This window comes from Mustelus asterias, unplaced genomic scaffold (genome assembly GCF_964213995.1).
Source record: "Mustelus asterias unplaced genomic scaffold, sMusAst1.hap1.1 HAP1_SCAFFOLD_1061, whole genome shotgun sequence".
NCBI classification, from domain to species: Eukaryota; Metazoa; Chordata; class Chondrichthyes; order Carcharhiniformes; family Triakidae; genus Mustelus; species Mustelus asterias.
In genome coordinates this window covers 73,640-86,396 of record NW_027591006.1, presented here as the reverse complement: position 1 = coordinate 86,396, position 12,757 = coordinate 73,640, and the positions used below count along the sequence as shown (strand labels likewise).

General features: G+C 43.2%; 1 pseudogene; it reads right to left on the bottom strand.

The window, feature by feature from the left end:
* Window positions 1–2,182: 2,182 nt before the first annotated feature.
* Window positions 2,183–12,121, bottom strand: LOC144487822 (SWI/SNF-related matrix-associated actin-dependent regulator of chromatin subfamily A member 5-like; annotated as a pseudogene).
* Window positions 12,122–12,757: the final 636 nt, after the last annotated feature.

Here is a 12,757-nt window from a genome sequence, read left to right as displayed (position 1 = left end):
GTGGCTAAAAACGGCAGTGGACGCGGTCCCAAAGGAATGGAGTGCAGAGCCCAACTTACAAATCCAAGATTGCTATTGGAGGGAAAGTAGCACAGGAAGTAGTGTGGGAAATTACACAGGAGAGTGTGAAAGGATTTGGAATATAACCGATGCTCTTAATCTGATCATCTCAGGAGGGGGATGGGCACCCCCTCCTTATGCGTTAGACTATCAAGAAAATCAACTGGCCGATCTCTGGTGGCTTTGTGGCCCGGAGAAAGGGCTATTGGCAAAATTACCACAGAATTGGAAGGGACTATGTGCCCGAGTTATGCTTGCCCAGAGCATTGTGATACTACCGGTGGAAAGAGAAATTAAATCACAAAAAGTTAAGAGGGCATATACCCCTGACCCTACGATAAAATTGGACGCAATCGGACAGCCCCGCGGCATCCCGAATGAGTTCAAAGCTAGGAACGAAATAGCTGCAGGGTTTGAATCCCTCTTTGTTTGGATCACACCCAGCAAGAATACTGAGTGGATCAATTACATCTATTATAATCAGCAGAGGTTTATTAATTATACGAATGATGCCCTGGAGGCCTTAGGAGAGCAGTTGGATGCGACCAGCAAAATGGCGTGGCAAAATCGTTAGATTGGCTCCTGGCAGAGACAGGAGGGGTGTGTGTTATGTTTGGGGATCAGTGCTGCACATTTATCCCTAGTAACACTAATCCAGAGGGGTCATTTACACAAGCCATGAATAAGTTAAAAAATCTTAAGAAAGAAGTGAAAGAAAATGCTGGGTTTGGGCATGAGGTATGGAGTTGGCTGGACAGAATATTAGGAAGATGGGGGGCGTGGTTTGCCAAAGCTGGAGCTGTAGCAATCGCAACAATAATCATTCTGGGATTGATATTTTGTTGTTTTTTACCCGCCCTGAGATCCTTCCTTACCAGAATGGCAGCGCGGCAGATGGTGACGCGGGTGCGAAGCAGCTCACGCTCGAGAGAAAAAACAGAGGAATGGGAAAATCTTGAGCCGCCCCCGCTGAGTGGATTCACAATGACCTTGGTCGAAGTTGAAACTCGTCACTCTGTAAAATAACTACAATAGTGGAAGATCGCCTTGTGACAACAATAGCACCTTGCTGAAGTCCGCGGGAAACCAGGAGAATTTAGTCTGTACACAGGAATCAGTCTTTTTCCCTTCCCTAGACAAGAGTGGGAAGGTTTTTGGCTGATGACTGTCAGGGGCAGGCAATCTGGAGGAGCAACCCAAAAATCAGAACCGGGATAGACAAATTATGATAAAGTTAGAATAGGGACACTGATCCCTGACCAAAATAGTCGGCTCCTCCACATCGCCTGGGAAAAGTGATTAAAATAAAATACAAATGGGATTGAGCAAGGGGATTATTTGAGCTTGATAATTGGGATGAGGCTAGGGAAGCCTCAAAGGGGGGATTGTAAGGGAAATTGTATTAGATATTGTATGAGCTAGGTATGAAATTCAGATTCACAGGTTTTAGTAAAATGATATAGCAGATTTAGGTGAGTAGTGAGATGGGTATATAACCTAAAGTAACCTCGTGTGACCCGACCTAATATAATCAAGTGGAGTCGATATGATCAAAGTGGAGGAACTAGAGGAACTAGAGAAGTAATATAGCAATCACTAATTAAGGAAAGCAAACAATAGTCACTTAAGAAAACAAGGAAGACTGCTCGGTGGTTCAACTGAATAGTGGACCATAAATCAGCAGAGAGAATGTCTTTTCTTCTAAACACATTAGTGGACCATAAATCAGCAGAGAGGATGTCTTTTCTTCTAAACACATTCGGCCTTAGCCTGCAAAACCACGATTATTGGACAAACAGAAAAGTTCAGATAAGAGCAAGAGTTATAACCACCATGGTTTAAGAGACAAAGAGATATAACAGGGAATGACCAATTGCAAAGAAAACAGATAAAGGGTCAACTAAAACTAATGGTGGCCAAAGAAAGGTCGGGCTGTAGGGTAAGATAACAACCAAGGACAGGCTGTAAAAGGGAGATGAGGATCTTGAGATATGAGGCTGAAATGTACATAAAAGATTGTAAGCCCAAGGGCTCTTTGGATTGATCCGGAGATCCCGACTTTTTCGCTTGTGCTGAGAAATAAAGTCTATTGCTTGGAAGATCGCTGCTCAGACTCTCTGTTTTAAACCGATGTGAACGAATTGTCGTCCTGGGGAACCACGACACTCCCAGGACTATTGAAAGCAGAAATAGAATCCTGGAGGGATGAGAGAGAAAAGTTAAGCCAGAATTGAACAAACGATTGGGACCAATCTTTTTACTAATTGTTGGAAAGTTTCATTTTTAAAAATACAAATAGATGCTGGATTCAAATTGAATATTCATATTTTTTGTTTGAAAACCTTGAGTCAGTTTTGTAACCTTAAGTCTAGAATTCTTACTTAGATAATAGAGCCTCAGATCAATTTAAGAGGTGAGAACTTTCCTCAAACAAACTCAGTTTTGAAAGCACAGGGCAAAAAACATACTTGTCTCTCCTCATGCGGCGTCTGTCCATCCAGTCTACAATCCTCGTAGTTTCTCCACATACAATAATCTTCCAAGATATCCCTGATAAATGTGAGGTGATTCATTTTGGTAGGACAAATTTAAATGTGGATTACAGGGTCAAAGGTAGGGTTCTGAAGACTGTGGAGGAACAGAGAGATCTTGGGGTCCATATCCACAGATCTCTAAAGGTTGCCACTCAAGTGGATAGAGCTGTGAAGAAGGCCTATAGTGTGTTAGCTTTTATTAACAGGGGGTTGGAGTTTAAGAGCAGTGGGGTTATGCTGCAACTGTACAGGACCTTGGTGAGACCACATTTGGAATATTGTATGCAGTTCTGGTCACCTCACTATAAGAAGGATGTGGAAGCGCTGGAAAGAGTGCAGATGAGATTTACCAGGATGCTGCCTGGTTTGGAGGGTAGGTCATATGAGGAAAGGTTGAGGGAGCTAGGGCTGTTCTCTCTGGAGCGGAGGAGGCTGAGGGGAGACTTAATAGAGGTGTATAAAATGATGAAGGGGATAGATAGAGTGAACGTTCAAAGACTATTTCCTCGGGTGGATGGAGCTATTACAAGGGGGCATAACTATAGGGTTCGTGGTGGGAGATACAGGACGGATATCAGAGGTAGGTTCTTTACGCAGAGAGTGGTTGGGGTGTGGAATGGACTGCCTGCAGTGATAGTGGAGTCAGACACTTTAGAAACATTTAAGCGGTTATTGGATAGGCACATGGAGCACACCAGGATGATAGGGAGTGGGATAGCTTGATCTTGGTTTCAGATAAAGCTCGGCACAACATCGTGGGCCGAAGGGACTGTTCTGTGCTGTACTGTTCTATGTTCTATGTTCTATATCCAGTACCCTGGTCATTTGGCTGAAGATCAACACCGAGAACCTGTGGAAAAGAAGAACAATCATCAGGGTAATCGGTTGATCGGTAGCCAAGAACACAGCGCAGATACACAAATGCTTCAAAAACCTACATCTACTGATGTGGATAATGGAAAACAAATTTCAGTGGTAACTTGCAGGATGCAGAGTAATCTCGTAAACTCGTTATAGTACAGGAGGCATAAATGAACACATAACCAACTCCAATTTTATAATTCATACAATGTGAACTGTCCATGTGACCCAGCTGCCATGATTGATGGGAATGATTTCGAAGGGTTTATATTCCAGGTGGATTCCAGACGGTGCTGCAGTTTGGGCAGCAAAACTTAAACCCTAATCAAAAAATAGCTGCAATCCCAAACCATGTAATTATCCCTTTCACCTTCTCCCAACACGTTAGCCCCCAATTTTCAGAATATTTGGCTCCTGTAACTATTCCCCCGGAAGGAGGATGGGGCCCATCAAGCATTGCAGAGGCCTGTGATCCAACTCTCCTCATGAAGAATATTTGATGGTAAATCGGCCAGTTTTTGGGAGCCCCCAGCCCCAGTGGATGGCGTGTGGCAGGCCAGAATGACTAAAACAGAATGCGATTTCAGATCAAGACACACCATTGTTTTAAACAGTCACTAAAACTTGTGAAATAAAAGCTAAATAGATGGAAGCAAAGTTCTGGAAATACTCAGCAGGTCAGGCAGCATCTGTGGAGAGGGGAGTTCTGAAGAATCATAGTTGACCCTTCGCTGATGCTACCAGATTAGTTGCGTATTTTCAGCAGTTTTTAACTCATTAAAACCTGTGCTGATTTGTAACCCATAACATCACAGCATGCAATCTGCTGTACCTTGCTGCACAGGTCAAATGCTGCCATGGTGTCATCAGTGATCATTTTCAAATTCTTTTGCAGACATTGTCGTGGAAATCCTTGCATGCTTACGAAGGCTAAACATCACAAACCCCTTTCATTTACTAAAAATCCTGTTCTATTTTTGATCAGTCTACAGCACAGGTACAGGAGTGCTCCAGAGCATGACAAAGTCTGACATCGCACTCGGAAATGCACAAATAACCATGCAGGCGGTTGTTTACAGCCAATCGATATACCAGGATGTTTGATTTTCCACTCCACCCGATTTCCTTCTATATGGATTGGACTACACAGTAGTTTTTGTTCAATTCCTCCTGGTCTCCAGAGTCTCAACTAATTTGGTCATGGATTCGAGTTCGAGTGACTGGCATGCTCTTTGAATTTCCAATCGAATCTGAATCCAAACCTACATCCTCCCAAAGTAGGAACATTAACATTAAGCTAATTCTTAATCCATTGAGACAATGTCATCTATTTCACAAAGCGTGAACTTTATTACTATATTTACTCTCTAATCACAGATTTGTTGAACATATTCTAAAACCTAATTTGCATTGTGTTTTTGTTTGGTTATCTCCTCAAGGAGATCTCAGTAAGCTTCTTTGCCTGTCCTACTATAACTAAAACCATTGCTGATTCCAGAGTTTATTACATATTAATTTATAACACATTTTGGAATATTTTCAATTAATTTCCCTTTACGGTCTGACAATCGTTAATTTGGGCCTTATGCCTTATGTTGGCCACCCCCACCCCGTCCGAGCTACTCAAGTATCCACGAAACTATCAAATCACTCCATGTCTCCTTCCGATAGAAAGATTGAAAGACAGAAAGGGAAACAAAAGCCTTGACCAGGCCTGCGGCTGACCTTGCTCCTTCACTTTCGGCAGCAGTTTGTCCAGTACCACCATTTTGCCACTGTTAACTACCAGGTGAGTGTCAGTGGTGTAAGGTGGGCCAGGTTCAGCTCCGTCAAACAGATAGGGGTGGTTGCAGCACTTGCGCAGTTGCATCAGTCTATTCAATAGACGCATTTTGTCCATTTTCCTGAGGAGTTCAGGATGTCAATATCCTTCATTAATATCCTGGTGTACCTGTCAGCAAGGCCAGAATTAAAACTCATCACACCAACTTGGAGATAAATTCATTTTTTTAATGGAGCTCAACAGAAAGCAATTACAACCTAAAATGAATGCTTTGTTCTATAGGTGCCTCGGACAAAGTCTAGGATCCACATTCCAACCCCTCTCACCTACCAGGGAACAGGGTGCTCCATCTAAGCCTCACAGATATAGAAACCCATATCTTACGACTAATACACACTCGACATTTTGTTCATTGATATAAAGTACAATTCATTCCAGGTGGCCAGGGTTTGAAGGGATGGGAATATTCCTTTTCATCTAACTTGGATGCGAGCAATATGAAGTACTCTGGGATTAAGTATTTGTAACGCAGAAACAGGCCACTTCGATCAACAATTCCAGATCAGTGTTCATGATAAGAGTCTCCTCACACCTTCGATTTCTTTTTCCATTCTATGTTTAACAAACTTCCCTAAAATGCATCAATGTCATGCCTCTCCATGTGGTAGTGAGTTCCACACTAACCACTCTGCCACTTTCTTTTTTGAATCTTCTCCTAAATTCCTGTTTGATTTATTAGTGACTGTTTTATATTCGTGGCAGCGATCCTGGCATCATCGTGAGGCAATGACATTGTGTTACATCGGGTGCAGTCTTATTTTGAAGGGCTTTGCAGCGTTCTCCTTGACCAACCATGATAGACATGGTTAATAAGTTTGGAGGGGACACCTCACTAGTACCTGATCAGGTGGGTATCAATAATGGGCTGCATTGGGGTTTGAAAGAAGAAAGCCCAAAGCTGAGAGCAAAGTAGTTTGAAAGCACTGTAATAATCACACTTGAATGGCAATCGTCCAATCTGAATTCAATGATGATCTTCTGTTTCGGGAAAAAATAATGGAAATGATTGAGGGAAGTTAGAATTCCAAACACAAAAATCTTACAGATCAGACGGAAGCAAGATGGTCAATAGTAGGGAGTCAGCCTATTATTGATGCATTGGGTAAAATCACACTCGCTTACACTGGTGAATCTATTCCCTTCGTTCTACAAATGCTCTAATTGTTGATTGAAGTGCAGGACAATTTCAATGAGTTGTTGCAAGATGATGCCGTACTTCACAATGCAACACATTAAGATTCACAAGTTGTGCACTCACCATTCCCGTTGCATTTTGCTCAGGCCGACATACATTTTGACTTCCTTTTTTGGCGGCAGGCTCTTTTCTACCTCAGCTTTAATATGTGGGAGGAGGAAGGGTCTCAATACCTAATTCAGGTGAGAATACATGCTTTTTACACACTGATGATGCCCAAGAAGGTCAAGCAAAATAATGCAATGTTACAAAAGCTGCACTGAACAGTTCTGTGGACTGAAGCACAGGTTCAACAAAAACAGCTGAACAAGCCATGGGTTGAAGCACATCTACAGGTGTGGGCTGAATGTTCACTTGATGAAAACACCTGCAACTTCAGATTAGATTGTCAACAGCTTTATTCTGCAACAGAACAGATCAGACCTTGGAATCCAACCCTTCATGAGAAAATACAGTAACCATAGAACCATAGAAAATTACAGCTCAGAAACAGGCCTTTTGGCCCTTCTTGTCTGTGCCGAACCATTTTTTGCCTAGTCCCACTGACCTGCACTTGGACCATATCCCTCCACACCCCTCTCATCCATCAGCCCGTCCAAGTTTTTCTTAAATGGTAAATGTTTCCCACTTCATCCGGCTGCTCATTCCACACTCCCACCACTCTCTGCGTGAAGAAGCCCCCCCTAATATTCCCTTTAATCTTTTCTCCTTTCACCCTTAACCCATGCCCTCTGGTTTTTTTCTCCCCGAGCCTCAGTGGAAAAAGCCTGCTTGCATTCACTCTATCTATACCCATCAAAATCTTATACACCTCTCTCAAATCTCCCCTCAATCTTCTACGCTCCAGGGAATAAAGTCCCAACCTATTCAATCTCGCTCTGTAACTCAGGTTCTCAAGTCCCGGTAACATCCTTGCGAACCTTCTCTGCACTCTTTGAACCTTATTTAAATCCTTCCTGTAACTTGGTGATCTTCTTTTGTATATACTTGTAAAAGCTCTTATAGTTTACCCTCATATTCCATTTTTAATCAATCTTCTGTGGCATTTTACTGGTTTCAAAAACACTCCCAATGCTCAAACTTGTTACTATTCCTTGTCATATGATAAGCCTCTTCTCTTAATCTAACACAATCGTTAATGCTCTCAATAAGCCACAGATGGATGTTTCTTGCAGAGCGTTTATTTCCCAATTTCATTGATGAACATTTAAAGAAAGAAATCAAAATTTTCAATGTTCACGATCAACCTCAGCAGGCTCTCCTCTCAAACCTAAAACCAATTAGATAGGGACAAGATTCTTGTTGATGATTGTGGAAATATGTCACTTGCAGACCATCATATGGAATTCAATTGTGATATGAATATTTGCCTGTGGATCTTTTACTATGAGATTACCAATTAACCCTACCTCATTGCACAATACTAGATCAGGGCGGTATGGTGGCTGTGGTTAGCACTACTGCTTCACAGACCAGGGACCCGGCTTCAATTCTGGCCTTGGGTGACTGTTTTTGGGGAGGTTACATGTTCTCTCCGTGTCTGCGTGGGTTTCCTTTGGGTGCTCCAGTTTACCCTCTCAGTCTGATGTGCAGGTTCGGTGGATTGGCCATGCTACATTTCCCCTTAAGTGTCCCAAGATGTGTAGGTTGGTGGGGTAACTAAGTGGGATTAAGGGGATAGTAACCTTAAATTCACTTTCTTCATTCCTCAACAATGTACATTTCTACAACGCCTTTAACATAGGTGGCATGGTGGCACAGTGTTTGGCACTCCTGTCTCACAGCGCCAGGGACCCAGGTTCGATTCTGGCCTCGGGTCACTCTCTGTGTGGAGTTTGCGCATTCTCCCCGTGTCTGCTCCGGTTTCCTCCCACATTCCAAAGATGTGCGGGTTCGGTTGATTGGCTAGGCTAAATAAACCTTTGGTGTCAGTGCGATTGGCGGGGTAAATATGTGGGGTTGGTGCAAACTTGATGGGCCAAATGGCCTCCTTCTGCACTGTCGGGATTCTATGATAATAAGATGTCTACAGGATCATCACAGGGGCAATTATCACACAAATTTGACACCGAGCTACCAAAAAACCCATTGAGAGGTGACCAAGGAGTTTTTAAAGCAGTGTCTTAAATAAGGATGAGCTGGAGAGGCAGAGAGATTTAGGGAAATAATTCCAGTGCTTTGGGCTAAACAGCTGAAGGTTGACCATCAGCGATGCACAAATGGAGCAGTGGACAGAACTTGGTTCATGTCAGCAGCAGTTCTGATGAATTGAATCTTCCACGTGGTGCAAGGTGGGAGGCTGTTTAGGAAAACCTCGTGCTAATTAAGGGTTTGAACAAGGGCGGGCGATATTATGGTGGTGGTATTGGTAATATTAAGAATATGGGGTTGGAAATGTAGTTCAGGCTCAATTAGGATATCACAATTGCAAATAGTTTAGTTCAGCCTCAGACAGACAGGAACCAGACAGAGGTTTGGAGTGAATGGTTAGGAAATGGAGCTTGTAGTGTGAACAGAAGAGGAGATAAATCAGAGTAATTGTAACCTACCATTCCTCCTCTCCCCCAACCCATTTCAGCTTCTCAAATAGTGGATAGACATTTCAGCAAATAAAAATTATTCTATTTCCCTTACCCTGCACCTCCCAAAATGTGATAAAAACACTTTAATTGAGCAAGTCTTCCTGATCAGGAAGCAGTTCTACTAGAGATCCAGCATCAATTGAAATGTTCTTATCAAGGTCGGGATCAGCAATTGGAACAGCCCGTGGGGATGCTGAATGGGCCTTGTTACCAAGGTCAACTGAGGAGTTCAATATATGGCCACAGAATAAATAATTGAGAGTAAATGAAGCGGAAGAAATCTCTCCCCCTTCACCATATTATGTAATATCTGAAGTGATTCAAATTATTCAGATCTGGGTAAAATGTCCACCCTAATTAAAAACACCTGTGGTAGTTGCCTACATCGAGTGAAAGGCAATAATTATCTATTCGTCTCATCAATTTCTAAGTTGCCTATTCCAGCACCTTAAATGCCATGTTTACTTCAGGCACTATTTACTGAATGCAAGAACACCTGGTAAATGTTCATTTAGCTTTGTGCCCTTTAACATTTCTAATCCATTCTAAGTGGGATGCAGCTGGACTGGGCAGAAACCATTCTCGTTACACGAATAGAGCCACCACTTAATTCCAGTGGATCGCAGGTAAGTCATGTCTGCAAGAAGTGGTGGAACTAGAAAATGCTGGAATCCATCATTAAAGAAGAAATAGCAGGCCATCTGGGTAAGAATGGTTCGATTCAGCAGACGCAGCATGGATTCATGAGGGGAAAGTCGTGCTTGACGAACTTGTTGGATTTTTATGAAGATGTGACTGGTGCGGTTGACGGAGGGGAACCGGTGGATGCGGTGTTTTTGGATTTCCAAAAGGTGTCTGATAAGGTGCCTCACAAAAGGTTGCTGAAGAAGATTGGGTCACACGGAGTTGTGGGTAGGGTGTTCACGTGGATTGGGGATTGGATATCCGACAGGAAGCAGAGCGTCAGAATAAATGGGTACTTTTCTGGTTGGCGGATGGTAACTAGTGGCGTGCCGCAGGGATCGGTACTGGGGCCTCAACTATTTACCATTTATATAGACGATCTGGAGGAGGGGACTGAGTGTAGGGTAACAAAGTTTGCTGACGACACAAAGATAAGTGGAAAAGCGTATCGTGTGGAGGGCATAGAAGGTCTGCAGAGAGATTTGGACAGGCTGAGTTAGTGGGCGAGGATCTGGCAGATGGAGTATAACGTTGACAAATGCGAGGTTATTCACTTTGGAGGAAATAATAGCAAATTGGATTATTATCTAAATGGAAAAAAATTACAACATGCTACTGTGCAAAGGGACCTGGGGGTCCTTGTGCATGAGACGCAAAAACCCAGTCTGCAGGTGCAACAGGTGATCAAGAAGGCAAATGGGATGTTGGCCTATACCGCAAGGGGATAGAATATAAAAGCAGAGATCTCTTGCTGCATCTGTACAGGGCATTGGTGAGGCCGCAGCTGGAATACTGTGTGCAGTATTGGTCCCCTTATTTGCGGAAGGATATATTGGCCTTGGAGGGAGTGCAGAGAAGGTTCAGCAGGTTGATACCAAAGATGAGGGGTGTTGATGATGAGGTGAGACTGAGCAGATTGGGTTTGTACTCGTTGGAATTTAGAAGGCTGAGGGGGGATGTTACAGAGACCTATAAGATAATGAAGGGGCTGGATAGGGTAGAGGTGGAGAGATTCTTTCCACTTCGAAAGGAAGCTCGAACGAGAGGGCACAGCCTCAAAATAAAGGGGGGTCAGTTTCGGACAGAGTTGAGGAGGAACTTCTTCTCTCAGAGGGTGGTGAATCTCTGGAATTCTCTGCCCACTGAAGTGGTGGAGGCTACCTCGTTGAATATGTTTAAATCACGGATAGATGGATTCCTGATCGGTAAGGGAATTAGGGGTTATGGGGATCAGGTGGGTAAGTGGAACTGATCCACTTCAGATCAGCCATGATCTTATTGAATGGCGGGGCAGGCTCAAGGGGCTAGATGGCCTACTCCTGCTCCTATTTCTTATGTTCTTATGTTCTTTATCACTTCATAAAAGTCAAATTAATTTGTAATTCACACGCAGTAACTCAAAATTTAACACTGCTCGGGATAAACAGTTAGTAGAATATAGATCCTCAGTTTTTGCCATCACATTTTTAATCAATGAATTAACAGTTCTAAATCTACCAGGGCAAGTCAAAGGCCAGGAATCCTGCGGTGAGTAACTCGCCTCCTTACTCCCCAAAGCTTCTCCACCAGATACAAAGCATAAGTCAGGGGTGTGATGGATACTCTCCATTTGCCTGGATGAGTGCAGCTCCAACAACAGTCATGAAGTTCAACACCATCCAGGACAAAGCAGCCCACTTGATTGCTGCCCCTTCCACAAACTCCCTCCACCACCGATGAACAGTGAAAGCCGTGTGTACCATCTACAAGATGCACTGCAGGAATTCACCAGGGTTCCTTAGGCAGCACCTTCCAAACTCTCAGCCACTGCCACCTAGAAGGATAAGAGCAGCAGGTACCTGGGGGCACCACCACCTGGAGGTTTCCCTCCAAGTCACTCATCATCCTGACTTTGGAAACATATCGCTGCTTGTTCACCGTCATTGGGTCAAAAAAACTGGAACTCCTTCCCTAACAGCACTGTGGATGTACCTAGAACTTCAGGCACTGCAGTGGTTCAAGAAGGCAGCTCACCACCACCTTCTGAAGGGCAACATGGGATGGCCAATAAATGCTGGTCTAGTCAACGACATCCACACCCAGTAAATGAAGAAAAGAAACCTTGCTGTTTCTTCAAATTAGCCCCAAACACTCTCAAGGCACATCACTTCATCACACAAATATACAACTTTGTGAATAATATTTCTGAGGGCGATGGGCCCAAAATAGCTTTGCATTTTAATGACGTCCCAGCATCAGAATACAGATAAGATAAGAAGCTTCCCATGTGCAATCGCTCAGCCAGCTTCTGGTCCCCGAAGCAGTTGTTTGTGTCAAACCAAGAATCAAAGTCCTGCAAAGAACAACAAGTGGCTCTAGTCATGCCAACCCCAAACGTTTTAGCATATTGTGTTACTTCCATCAACGCCTCATCCAATGGTTTCAATGATTACATTGTTTATCACTAGAAGAACAAGAATGGCAATTTAAAAAGGTAGCATCCAAATTAGATCGTTCACAAATGATATCATAAAACACATGCCCAGCTGCTCATAACAATTGCAAATCAGTTTCAGCTGTTCGGCAGGTGAGCAATTGAACATGGAAAAAAATCATTTTTTCCCTTGGACCACCTACTCCCATCTCTGTAACAAGCTACAGGACACCCACACAGGAAGAATGGGCAGTTAGGCATTCAGTTAGAAACATAGCTTTTCTTACTTTAACAAAAAAAAAGAAATACTAAAATACTTCTGATAGCTAATTTGTGGATTGAGATAGATATGGATAAAGTAAGCTCTCACCCCAGCAAGCTTTTAATGTAAGTTTGGAATTGTGACACAAGGTGACAGTTTTGCTCAAGGAAACATCAAGCATGTTAAATCCGCTTCGCAGTGTAAGGCAGATGTGACATTGAGCATCAGGAATGGTCAATAGCAGTTTGAAGGGTTAGAGGAGCAGACATCACCAATTGGACTCTGCATCGGCACACATATGGTGAATATAGTGCTCACAAAAT